General features: G+C 40.3%; 1 long non-coding RNA gene across 1 annotated transcript in view; it reads left to right on the forward strand.

Moving 5' to 3' along the window:
• The window catches only part of LOC124278906, an 18,878-nt gene continuing 4,120 nt past the window's right edge, over positions 1-14,758 (forward strand). The window contains exons 1-2 of the long non-coding RNA XR_006899215.1: positions 1-141; positions 13,182-13,189. This is a non-coding gene — a long non-coding RNA (uncharacterized LOC124278906). The remainder of the gene's footprint in view (positions 142-13,181; positions 13,190-14,758) is intronic.

Genomic DNA, 14,758 nt, shown 5'->3' on the forward strand with positions numbered 1-14,758 from the left:
TGTTTTTATTGTAGTTTAAAGGCCAGAGTGTACCCATGTGTACATAGAATGGCTGTTGATAGCTTGTCTATTTTTAAAAAAATTATAAGGTTACTATAGAAGTCTATAGGAAAACATTTGATGGTGTGTAACCTGTACGATGTCCGTGCAGTAGCTGCGGAGACCGCACGATCTCCGTACCCTCTCCTTACGATTTCTGTTCAGCCCCAATGTAGTACCTGTCCCCAACGAAATCGCACGATGCCCGTAGACAATGTGAACACAAACGTCGTACCCGCGGTCACCCACGATGCCTTAACTGTCGTACGGAAAACCGTAGACTACGGACCCCTGATGTTTGTGATGTGTGGTGTCAGCAAGCAGCTACAGTACAAGTAATCCGAGAGGGTGCCAGCCGAGGAGTCAGAAGATTGCCAATTTGGACTATAGTCTGAAAATAGGACAGCCACTGAACAGTCTTTTAAAAAACACACAAATAAGATACATGTTTGGTATGAGTGAGTGAGTATGGTTTTACGCCGCTTTTATCAATATACCAGCAATATCACGGCGGGGGACACCAGAAATGGGCTTCACACACAGAACCTATGAGCGTGGCGAGCCAACTTTTTAACCAGTGAGCCACCCCACCGCCCCTTGTTTGGTATGAGAAATCGTAACCTCGACTTCTTGAGAGATTAAATACAGTTAATTTCAGTTTGGTTTAAACTTGCTACTAATGTACATCAAAATAAAATGCCAGTTATAATTCACAATGTTTTATCACAAATGCTAGAAAATAATATGTATGCTTCACCGTGGCTTGCTAATATTAAACGTATTTATTTATTTATTTATTAAATACGGTATATTTGTTTTTCTTGTGTATTGAGAGTCCCGGGAACGCTCAATTCAGTGTTCACTGTAGCCTGACCGTTCCCGCGAAAGCGACACCTAAATTGAGGAGGTTTGGTTCTTTACTGGTTAGAACGGCCACATGGATTCCCCACATGGGTGCAATGTGTGAAATACATTTCCTCTCTCCCCTGTCGTGATGTTGCTGGAATATTGCTAAAGGTGGCGTCGTGCCATACTACCATACTCACTCACCCACTCACGTATAGAATTGATAGGTTGGTTTTATAGTTTTAGGGCGACGTGGGCCAATAAGAGGCCTATTTGCGCCCAACACATTACTTGATTTAATAAACAATCATAGGTAATTTCATCGCCAAAAGGAATCGTTTAGTTAAGATAAAAGAAACGACAACACTATATATATATATTAATATTAATTTGGGTAGATGTATACGTATGTCGAATAACCTCTGCTTTGTGTTACGGATTAAAAACCTTAAGTAATCAGTTCCATTTCTGAAACATGAAATACTCATTCATTAAAAAAGCAGTAGGTTCAGATGACAGAGTGTTAAAATGATTTAAAACCACAGAACTAAATCTGTCTACGCCATTCGAGAGCCTGTCTAGATTACATCATATTTTCCAGATGACGAGACAAAATCTCAAACTGCCCGTTGCACAGACCCATACATGATATTGGGGCCCAAAACTGTTTCTAATGAAAATACATCATCAAACTCAAGTACAGCACCTCTGAGATTATGTCTTATCTTGTTATGCCCAGGGCATGTAATTAGATAGTGTTCGTTGTGTTCAGGCGTCTCCAAATTGCAATGGCCACATTTAGAAGAGACCGTCTTATCTATAATACTCCTGTAAGCATTTAGTCCACAGTGTCCAAGTCTGAGACGTGAAAGAATAACCTCATCACGCCTTTTACGACGACGAATTTTATGACCAGATTTTAGTGATGGTCTAAGTTTGTACATATGTCGGCAGGTAGTACCAGTATCCCACAACTGTTGCCAACTCCTTGTAACAGATTTCGATAAAACCTTTTTAAAAATCTTTAGGGATTGGTTGAAATATAAATAAATCAGCTTCAGGAAACTGTAACCCGGATTTGGGCAAATTATCTGCAATCTCATTCCCATGTTTGCCAACATGTGCTGGGACCCACGCAATGTCGCATGCAATGTAAATATAGAATTGATAACCTGGATGTGAAGTAGTCTCCCTTGATTTGTTTGTTTAATATGAAACCTCTGCACAGTGCTCGCCTTCACTAACAGCTCCCCGTTCTAGTGGGCACCTCTGTGAGAAGCTCCACTGTGTCGTGTTGAATACATGGCTTCCTTCCAATCATTGCTTGGCAGAATACTTTCTGGAACTCCTACTATGCCAATATCGGATTCGAAACCTCCCCGCCCCCTCCGTCTTGTCTTCCGTCCATCTCCTTGCAGGCCTGTTACATACAAAATAGCTCTCCGAAAACATTAGGGTTTCCTCCTGTTTCAGTCACATCGATGCCTGGATTCAAGTCGGACCTCGCGTCCTGTGATACTTGCTGGACATTCGCGAATGCAGTGACTTGTTAACGAGAGCGTATAATCTTGTTTGAAAGTTTTTGCTCCAATCTAGTTTCACCATTGTGTCTTACATTTGACTCACTGTCTCCCCTCATTTGCTTATAGGCTTTATCCCTATCCTTGGTTTTCATAGCATATACAATAACATGTGGAGTTTTCGTACTTGTGTAAAACGTAGGTTGTGCTTGACTTATGCTCATGTGTATATTGCAGTGAAAATGAAGGTATGGTTTGACGTAGTTGACTAACTTAATACATGTAGCGATGAAGGGGACTCAGTACACAACACACTTGTAGAGATGGCTCATTTTTATTGGTTGGTAGGCAGATGATTTGTACATTGTCACACAACAGTTTGGTGAAAGCAAAGGTAATATATTATGCGTAGTGTCACAACTCATTAATTGTTTAAAAGTCACCACAAAGTAAAATGTTTACATTAAAACCCTTTACCATAACTAATTCAATCCTTGGGTATAGGCCATGCTGACCACATATACAATCAAGATTTTTGTTCGTAATAATCTTACCAAAGGTCAGAACCAAGAAATAGTCAATGCGGACATGGAATACGATAACACGCGTTTCTAGCTGTGGTGTCTCATCCACAGGTGTGTGAGAAACAAAACAACAACATCCTCAGCCACGACACCAATATCAAATAGCAAACATAATCACAACCCAAGCATGAAAGTTACTTCAACCACAATATTTGTACAACACGTATTTCACCACTTTTAATATTGAAATAATAACACCCATTGAAAGTCTTCACCATTTACGAAATATTTTTGGTGACATTTGTTTTTATAATTACAGTCAAACCTAAAACAGTTCACAGAAAGTTATTTCACCCACTTATTTAATAAAAAACGGTCACCGATTTTAATATTGAAATAATAACACCCATTGAAAGCCTTCACCATTTATTAAATGTTTTTTTGTGACATTTGTTTTCATAATTACAGTGAAACCTGAAACAGCTCACAGAAACTATGTGGCAGTACTGCTTGGACATGTAGCACCATGTGACAGTACATTCAGTGAATAGGTGTTACGTAGTTACCATTTACCTAACAACCTGAACCCAAAACTGCATTGAAAGAGTGCCAACGAAAACAAAACATGTATAAATTCTATTAATGGTTACTGAACAGAAAAATAGTATTTCCTGTATGAGCTATACGAAGGAAACTGAATGTAACTAGCAGCACAGTTGCAGCAAGAAGTCCATTAAGTTGTGGTGTTCCTGAAGTGGTTACTGTCAGGCTCAAGCAAATTGTGAGCCAATGAAAGCTTGCTACATTACACTGTAACATAAACAAAGATTTTTTTTCTGAAACATACATATTCTTACGCAAACATAAAAGACGGACAAATCGATGTGTTTGTGGTTATCTCTGCAATATTCCACCTATATGGTTGCGGGCCAGACAATCCAGTGATCAACATATGCACAGCGACTCACTCAACGCAACTTTCTGGTGGTGAAGGTTGGAAACGCTCCATAAGTCTACAGAACGTTTGGCTCAAAAGCGGACCGATGAAGTGCAATCTAACTCGAAAACTAATAAACATAACATACGCAATGAAACGCTGATCATAATCAAAACATCATATCCACTCTGTGAGGTTTTTGAAAAAAATTTGTAGTAAAAATAATAAAGTTGTTTAACAAACTATCATAAAAATATTGACTCAGTTCACTGTTTGTTACGAGGGAGGAGTGCAGAGAAAGGGACAGCCAGGTGTTCGAGAAGCACGTTCACAGACAAAGTTATTTATTCATTAACCTGTGCTGTGCCTTCTCCATCCGTTCTCGAACACCCGGCTGTCCCTTTCTCTGCATTCCTCCCTCGTAACAAATAGTGAACTGTGTTAATATTTTAATGATCGATTGTCAAACAACTTTTTTATTTTTTAGGACAAAAATTCTGCAAAAAACCTCACAGAGTGGGTATGATGTTTTGATTATGATCAGTGTTTCATTGAGTATTTTATGTTTATTAGTTTTCGAGCTAGATTGCAATTCATCGGTCCGCTTTTGAGCCAAGTAAACTATAGTAAGTTCACTCTGAACAAAATCTGGACTAACAGTACATCAGTAATTGTTTGATCGGCATACTAGAAGTTGGTGACTCAAAAATGAAACATACTTAACTTTATGGATGACAACTTCTTATTTATTGCACAGCGCGACGTTTCCATGTAGATTCTTACATCTATCAAGCTAAAGCTGAATACAACCAGATGCTGTTTGTCAAAACATACTATATATACCTCTCATCAACGAGAACACATGTCCGTGCCTCTTGCAATCCTGGAATCCAGGAAAAGACGGGCAAAGAGAAATACACTGAGCGGTGAAACAAATGTACCCTAAAATCCCCGTTTCAAAGATTAATCATAAATTTAATCCATTAACATAAACAATTGTGTAACATCGTCCTTGTACACCCCTTTCCACATTGACAAACGTAAGTAAAAACTAAACCTAACTAAATATGGTGACCATCGATGCAGTTAGTTTTGGCAAAATCAAATTTTAAAGGAATTCGGCTCAAAAGCTCGATCATGTCGAGCAAAAGGGAATGATCTTTCAAGGAGGATTCCAAAAGGCATCTTGTCTCTCGGCCACACTTGTTAGGTGTAAACATTTAAATTTCGCACTTACACGAATTTTGTCAATGTGATGTTTTTAGTGTCCACAATACTCGAGGGGCATATTCTCATTTGATGTTTTCCGGTGTCATGTGATTGAGTTGTTTCAGTCTCCTAAACCGGTTTATCCATGTTCTAATAACCCTGCTTGACCTTGTACTTCTTTAAACGAAAGTGGTGTAAGCATGAATGTATAACGTGTAGACCTACAACACCCATCATAGCCCCGACAATCACTCCAAAGGTTAGCCAAAAGTCGTCCAAGTCAAGGATATCTGGGTATATGACCTTGTCGTAGAAGAACCACAAGCACAAGGTGAAGATGATGTAGAGGAGGCCATACAGGAACGGCCAAATGACAGACCACCAACGTATTTCACGGACAGTGACGATGGAGTCAAAACCAACAAGTATTGTATCAAGAGCATGGACGCTGATGTTTGGGTATGCACTGCATTTGTCGTCTCTGGGACAGATGTTGACATAATATGCGATTGTCACAAATGGTGCATGTACAAAGACGATACTTGTGAATATTTCAGAAAGGTGGAGAAGTGACCGCTTAATTTTATGTGTGCCCTGGTTGTCTGTTTTAGGCGTCAGTGTTGTCTTTTCGTCATCCTTTGTTGACTCTTGGTCTGATGTGGCATCTGTTTGACGTCCTGGGTCCGAGTCTTCAGTCCTACGATTCAGGACTGCCTTCACGAAGCTGATGATGCTTGAGATGCAGAAATGGATAAGTACCGTGATGTGGGACCACGTTGACAGATACAATTCTTTGTTGTGCGTGTGTTCTGCCCCAGTATACCATTGAACGAGGCTCACCACAGCGTACAGAAACACTGCCAAGTGGTACAGGAAGTGCAGTATGAACCTTCCACGTGGTGGAAGGAGTCTGAACCATGCCTGTAACAGATTGTACAAATAATGTGTTAACCGTATATTAGTTAGAGATACACCTGCATCTAATTTAAGAGTATATGACCTATACACTGATAAGTGAGTGAGTATGGTTTTACGCCGCTTTTAGCAATATTCCAGCTATATCACGGCGGGTACACACAGATAAGAAACCACTCACGTACAAAACTCAATTCGGATACTTTTGCCATCATCTTAAATATCCAGCTCTGATTCAGGTAAAAGCTTTTTAACATCTGTTTTACTCTTAACAGTTATTTTACTTCCCCGGACAAATTAAATTGTTCAATACGCCAACAAGTTACGGCCCAAGACTTAACATAACCGTTCACGCCGGGGATACTAAAATTGTTCAAAAAACGAAAATGTCATAACAGTTTTGGGCCAGAATTTGTTTCACATATGTTCATTTTTAGATTATAAACCTGGAGCACTCCGGTGTAATATGTTTTATATAAACCTTCCGGTGATAAGTTAACTGCGATAGGTTACGACGTTTAGAAATAGAGCAGTTTTAGCAGAGATAGTGTTAGCAGAGATTGGTGTATTTATCCTCCTTGTTTGTCGCTTTGAAGAAGCCTGCAATGACACCGAAAACCTAGTTCATAAAAGCCAGAGGGGAAGTACCTAAAATACGGGTTTAAACCGTAAGCATCATTTTGTCTAGAGGAATTGATTGCTTGTCCAGTATTTCACCCACGCACTTGGCAAACACAAAGTGGAACATCAGGTGGAACATTGGGCGTTTTGGGTGCCTGTTTGACACCTTTTACATTCGAGCTGAACATTTTCATTGGCATCAGCATTAGAAGTGCCCTTATGAGTATTCATAATTGCCTCTGTTCACCCAGCAGAATATGGGTACCCGGTGGGATAAGTCATGTGACTGTAACCTTCTAGCACCTCAGAGGCAGCTTGGTTTAGCCGGGGTAATAATGAACAGTCTATTTGTATACGCTTTCGGCATGCACTTTGCTAAGGATAAAAATTAATTTGGTTTTGTTGCCGCCGGTAAGGATCCGGATTTTAAGTGGTCCCGGCCGGTAGTTTTGATCCGGGCGACTAAGGTCGACTAGAGCACATGGCTGGTGTAACTGCGGTGATTCATTTTTGTGCAAGGGGCCAAGAAAATTTGTAAGTGTATGATTATTATTTATATTGATGAACATTGTTGATAGGGTCACAAAGCGTATAAGTTTGATGAATTTATATGAGTTTGGAATAATTTCAGGTTTGTCATGTCAGGCACGTGGGTTCGTGTTTCATATTTTCGTTATATTTACAGATACATTGCATTAATCTGAGTAGTCAAGATATTGATTTAGCATTGTAAATTGTTCAGCTGTATGTAAATAATTGTTTGTTTTATTTATACAGTTTGAACCGTGTCAAGTTCAATTCTACCTACGCTTGTAAAGAGTCTGGACAATAACCCAACAAACGTACGTGTTCAAGATAAAGGCCCGACTATGTTTTAATCTGTGCAATACACTTGGTGTATGGAAGTTAGCGCTATAGAAGTACTCATTATTATGTATGGTTGTATTCCTCGCCTTTGATTATTAAGCTTTCTGAACAGGGGCGGTTGGGTAGCCTAGTAGTTAAAGCGTTCGCTCGTCACGCTGAAGACCCGGATTCGAATCCCTACATGGTTAAAATGTGTGAGGCCATTTCCGGTGTTCCCCGCCGTGATATTGCTGGAATATTGCTAAAAGCGGCGTAAAACCATACTCACTCACTTTCTTAACACAAACCACAACTAATCACGGATACGTTTTTACGTCTAAATAAATAAACAAATAAATAAACAAAGATAACCATAGGAGCTCGCTGACGCCCTTAAGCTGTCACCGCCATTTTAGGGCAAAGGAAGTTGCCTCCCTCCAACTGTAATCCGCCTTTCCTGAAGATGTTTGCCATTGTTACGCCACATTGATTATAACCTATTTCTCTGTTCTCAACGTTGGGGTTCTCCTACATTATCATTTCTCCTCTGGCAGCCACCACTCTCTCCCGGTTGTTTTAATGGTGATATATATTTATGCAATAATTTTAATCATTTGTTGACATTCTCATGTCATGTGAAAGAACTTGTAGTATTAAACTACTGTGTTAAGTCATCTAATGTTTGTCACAGTTCTCTACTTCTGGTATTGCCCATTGTATTAAATTAATTTATATATTTTGCATAGTGCTTTCCTGTGGCATAAACAACTGAATAATGTGTTCCAAACGCTTTGTTTTCTACCAAACCGTGAAGATCCGGGTTAGAATGGTCCTCAACTGTCCACACTTCTCATATTAAGCGACTAACGGGATCGGTGATCAGGCTTGTTGATCAGTCATCGTTGTATCCCAGTTGCATTAATCAATAAGAATGATGCCAATCACTGGATAGGCTGGTCCAGCTTCGATAATCCATAGACCGTTGCCATATTGCTCAGAGCGTTAAAAAACAAACAAACAAACACGCTACACGTACAAACTGAATATGCAGCTAATAGCGTGGACAACATCTACGTATACAGCATACGCCACTCACAACGTCAAACACGTGGTTAATTTGTCATAAAATCTCGATATGACGATCGAACATACACAACATGTGTTGTCCATCACACCAAAGTATCAAGTCATGCATTCTCAAGTATAACGCAAATAACGATCGAACTCGCGCAAGCACGCGCGCACACTCGATGCTTTTCATTGTATCCCATTTGCGTTGATCGATGATCCACATGTGTGGCCCAGACTTGATTATTTACAGACCGCCGTCATATAGCTGGGATATTGCTGAGTGCGGTGTAAAACACCAAACGAATCATCATCATCATCATCATCAACAACAACAACAACAACAAAAATAATTCAAACACAAATAATTGAAGACGACGTTTTCCATTGTTCAGAATGTCAGATGTGATCTTAAGCAACCTAGGATTTTTCATCTTTAGACAGAGCATCTGCATCTCTCCATACAATGCCGTTGAATATTATATACGAAGCACATACGGAAACTGTAATCTGGAACTGTATGTGTACACAAATACAGATTTATACAGAGTAATAACTGAATTGAATTTAACACTCTTGCATGAACTACGTGACGTCAGTGGTTTCGGCATGGGTACCTACAATATACTTGTGTATGTGCGTGTCGATAAGCTTATCGTGCAGCACATGAATGTCAAAAACTGCTGTCAAATGGGAGTTGAGATTGACATCCAATGATCGGGGGGAAAATAAAGCGCTTTTGAGCAGCTGAGATGGATATTGGCGCTGTACAAAATTAGCATAAAAATTTGAGAAAGCTACATTTTGTAACTGTTTGCAGCGTGCCAATTCCGCCAGATAAGGTTCGTGAGTTTCAGTGAGTGAGTTCAGTTTGACGCTGCTTTTAGCAATATTCCAGCAATATCACGGCGGGGAACACTAGAAATGGGCTCCACATATTGTACCCATGAGGGGAATCGAACCCGGTTCTTCAGTGTGACGAACGAACGCTTTAACCACTCTAGGTTACCGTACCGCTCCGAGTTGCAGTTAGGCAAGCCATTGTAAAAGCCTTGAAGTTCCATGCCCTTTTGACAGACCCTTTATCGATGCAGTTCAGCTATCCCGATAAAAACCTGAATTCCACAAACTCACATTCACATTCGAAGCAGATTGCACGATTCAGATGAAAGTTATATCCATGGATAGCGATCATAACATTTGGTTACCTAATAAGACGAACTAAAATGCCGCTTTATCAGTCTGATACTGAACTGAGTGAAACTTTGAATGGTTTAGAAACTGTTCAAATTAAGAACCTTAAACCTCAAAAGATCATGATCGTTTCATAAGGATTTAGTACATAAGCTCTTCGGAACTTGGCAGCAGACTGAGTGGCGTTTTCAACATTTGGAATATGCAGACTTGTGTCTTCCTGATCCATATGTCCGTACTATTAAAATTTGCTCAATGTTTTGCGTCGTATCTGTGTCCATTGAGGCTGCATTGCTGGAATGCTTCTACAAACTGATAACGTGACTGTGTTTATCAACATGTACTATTATCTTACCTCACACATAAATGTCGCTTTCTGATTGGCTGAGCGCTCTTCTATTATTTTCAATGTACCCCGCTTACAAGCGAATTACATTTCAATGTACCCCGCTGTCAATGGCAACTCATTTGGTACTTCTGGTAGTAATTCTTTATCTCAAATTACATTGAATCAGGCATGATGTACGGACATTACAGATGTTTTGCGAATGCAAATCGATTGAAGGGAGATAACTCTAAATCTGTTTTTCTTGTCAGCAAAATCTAGCGATGGCTACAAAAATATTTGTACCCGTGCTTCAAACAATTCAAAATTAACATTAAGGTGTTCGGTAAGATAAATACGTTGTTCACTGGTCCCTTGGGGCCCCGAGGCTGATGTACCCTCAATGTTTGTTTATGTACAAACAAACCTTCGTGCTCAGGGAACATAAACAAACATCGAGGGTACATCAAACCACACACCCCTCGTGACCAGTGAACAACTTATATTACAAACAAGAGACGCATAACACAGAAGTCTGTTGCGAAAATGTTGTACTTTCAAACAAGTATAACTCGTCCACAACTAGACTTTAGAACATGATTTTTTACATACGTTTAGAAGAAGGAAATGTCTATACAACCAAGTTGATAATTTTAGATAACGGACACGTTGAGCACGATGGAGACGACGTAGCACGGTCCCGACGTCGGATCTCCTGGCTCTCAGTCCAATCTCTCTCAACCTGTTCCGTACAGTTTGACCGGATATCCTCCGAAGTCCAGGCTGCCTGGCTGCTGTGCCTTCACCCGTGGCAGTACGATCACGCAAATGTAGTACCCGGATGTGCCGATCTTGGGCTGCAGTGATGAATCAAGGTCTGCCTGTACGGGGGACGGTGTTTGTTATGCTTGTTTGATTGTAACGAGCTGCAAGCCGTGATATCGTGCTCAGACTAACATTCAGACGCATGGCAACTGAAGATTGATAATCTCCAGCGTGCATTCTTTCAATGGCGATGTTCCCTGTCGCAGCATCAAGACGTGGCGTAGTGATTTGACCTTCAAACTCCATGAACACGAATGCCGATTTCCGAAAGTAATATGGATGTTTATAGCCAGACAGTGCAAGCTCTTTGCTGCACAATTTCAACAGGAAGGTGATTTCTGCTGCCTTGTGGTGATGCCTTTTTAATCCTTGTAAGAAATCTCATCAAAATCAACAATTGCAGGTAAAGTCTATTTTTCACTTGTGCAATTGTACAAAACCATTTATCAACACTTTTGTTACATATTGTGTTCAAAGAATCGTCAAAATAGGTAATTAATCGATTTTTACAAATGCGTTTCTTTTTTTTGTGATAGTATGTAGTCTACATATCCAAAATATTGACCACTCATTAGAAAGGAATTGTTTTCCATGTAAGAAGTGCCTATAAATATGTGTTTCATCACTTTTGAACACGTTTTTGTTTTGTTTGATCAAATTAATCTTGTTATCCATCTTTCTGTTCCTTTCTGTCCTACTCTTTAACATTAACTTATGAATTTTCACTTTAGCTGACGTTTTATTTTGTACGTATTTTATTAATCCATTTTTGACGTTTGTCATTGATAGCTCCGCGAAATTTCAACAAATTTAAAGTTTACCTATCTTGTCTGGGTTCAGTATATTGATCACGCCTAAGACCCGGGTTCGATTCCCCACATGGGCACAATGTGTTAAGCCCATTTCTGGTGTCCCCCGCCGTGATATTGCTGGAATATTCAATAGCTAAAAGCGGCGTAAAACTAAACTCAGTCAGTCAGTCAGTCAGTATATTGATGTTTATTACAAGTTATTACTTTTCTTTGCTTCTTTGAAACTGAATGGTATTCCTTCTGTGTTTTGCAACAGCATTAGTATAGCACTACTACCAGTAGTAGCAGCAGCAAAATTTAACATGTATGTAGAAGACAGTATTAGACTTACCGATTTATGCAATATTGAAGATCCGAAAATCTCTGTTCTCACAGAGTCCTCCAGTGGTTTAAAGAAGAGTTTGAATGGTGAGGCCATTGCAACCAATGTCAGCATGTACAACGATACTCTTCTTAAGTACCCGTGGGGACGTCAGTGATTGGACAATTAGATCACGTGTCTCTGAGTCTCGCCCCACGCCATACCATCGACCAGTTTCTATTGGACGACGTATACCCTTTCTACATCGTGTTAAGCTTACTCTAAGGTTTACAGGTGGTAATAGGCATGGTTCAATGGTATGTAACTACTTGAACATGCAACTATGAATGCTATTTTAAGATGACCTTTGAAATCTGCATTGGAGTTACTCGAGAACACGACACTTTCCGAAATATTATAAAAGCATTTTATATTAATCTTTTACAACGACCGTACGATTTTTTATTATATCCACGTGAATCACGAGTAACATGTTAGTATATTTAAAATAGAAACTATATTTTCGCCTAAATTGTTAATGCTTACTTATTACACAAATATATCTTGGTGTTCTTTTTAAATGCAATCTGATATAGTATGGCGACATAGCCCATGCCATTTATTTTCCTTGGTGGCAGGAACTTGATTTCAACTCATTTAGTGTGGTTAAATGTACAGATATTCCAACAGTACATTAAAAATGTTTACGTCCCGATACCTATCAATACCCCCGAGTTATTCCAAGCAGCAGAAGTTCTCTGTTTGAGTGACAAGCAGTTATAACAGCTGAATAATCAATGCATTTCACACGTCTCACCTTGTCTGTCGTCAGTGGATCCTTCTTAAAGAACCATTACCACTTTCAGGGATTTTTTTGTCAAAATACGATTTAAGAGGAAGACTTAGTGTTACAATTATCACCATAATTTGTAATTTGTTCACATCAGCTGCTTAAATTGCAGTTTGTGGCTCCATTTCATTCGTGGTAATATCGTATGGATTATATACTGAGTCAAAAAAGAAACTTCACAAAATGTAATTTGAAAAATAATGAATAATTTTTCTCTGATGATACATCTATGTATCCGAAATGGGATCCCTATCTTTCGACTCTAGAAAAACGTTAGCAAAAACCCACTCAAACCCATCCATTCGTCGTGCAAATGACGTTAGTGCCAAATCAGGTTTTGCACGTGCAGTCGATCACGTGATCTTTGCATTGAAGTTTTCTTCATATGCACGTGTTTGCATTGGCCTCAAGAATTGAAAAAACACTTTTAAACCACAGTTCTAACGGTACTTGAAATGCCACGATTGTCAAATGTGCAACATGAACGTGCCGTTGGCATGTTGCAAGCGGGAAGATCAGTTATTGACATCGCAAGAGCAATGGGATGCAGCCGTCGTACTGTGTATGACTTGCGAGGTCGTCTACAACAAACTGGCACCACTTCTGATCGCCCAAGGTCGGGTCGTCCACGTGTGACGTCACGAGCAGAAGGCCGTCAAATCGTCCTACGTCACCTACGTGACAGATTTCTGCCGGCTACACGAACCAAGGCTGATATGTTTAGAGGTCGACTGTCCTCACAGAACATTCGAAATCGGTTGCGAGCTGCCAATCTCCACTCTCGACGTCCATATCGTGGGCCAATATTGACGCCGTTTCATCAACGTCAACGTCTGCTGTGGGCCCAACGTCACCTCCGATGGACCCAGAGAGATTGGAATCGAGTCGTCTTTAGCAATGAATCCAGGTTTACCCTCAGATTCGCGGACGGCAGGCATAGAGTCTGGAGACGACGTCGTGAACGGTATGCCCAATGCTGTGGTCAGGAAGTCGACAGATTCGGGGGCCGAAGTTTCATGGTGTGGGGTGCTTTCTGTGGGAACAACCGTTCCCGACTTCTAGTTATCCGTGGAAACCTCACAGCTGCTGCTTACCGCGACCAGGTGCTCACCCCTGAACTCGTTCCTTTCATGGCGGCTCATGGCCTAGGTCTACAGTTCCAGCATGATAATGCTCGGCCGCATACCGCGATGTTGACACGAAATTTCCTTCAAAACGCTGGAATCAACGTCATGGATTGGCAATCGAGGTGCCCTGACCTTAATCCAATAGAGCACGTTTGGGATGCACTTAGGCGAAGGCTTCGTGGTCTTAAGAACCAACCTCAGAATTTGCAGGAATTTGGCGCTGCCTTGCAAGAGCAATGGCGCAGAATCCCCAACCACGTGTTCACAAGCATCAGGCAGTCGATGAGGAGACGGTGTTTGGTAGTGGTGAATGCGCGGGGAGGCCATACACGATATTGAACTGAGATATTTCGCATTTTTATTCTTGTGACTTGACATTCTGTATACCCATGTTTTGGAACGGCGGTGTAGCCTAATGGAACTGATTATGGCACTGTCAGTGTATCGAGTACATCACACAGATCTCAGCAATGAAATAATAAAAATTTAACCATCTTACCATCTCTTGTTCTTTTATAGTGCCCTGAAGAAAGAATGTGAAATTTCTTTTTTGACTCAGTATACTACACCGATACCTTGTTTGTTCTCAACCAGGTTTGGATTGGTTGTTGTTTAACGCCGTACTCAGCAATATTTCAGATTCATGGCGGCCCAAATAAAGATGGAGTGGAACTCTGGTGTCATATAATTTGAATATTGATTCAGCTTCACGATTTGCTTTGCATTTTGGAGTTGTATCAGTTGTGTATAAATGGAAAGTGTTCAGTTAGATAAAGGAGTAATGGTGCTTCCAGTTTCG

Source organism: Haliotis rubra, unplaced genomic scaffold (assembly GCF_003918875.1).
Source record: "Haliotis rubra isolate DU_JTF1 unplaced genomic scaffold, ASM391887v1 Scf1064, whole genome shotgun sequence".
Classification (NCBI taxonomy): domain Eukaryota; kingdom Metazoa; phylum Mollusca; class Gastropoda; order Lepetellida; family Haliotidae; genus Haliotis; species Haliotis rubra.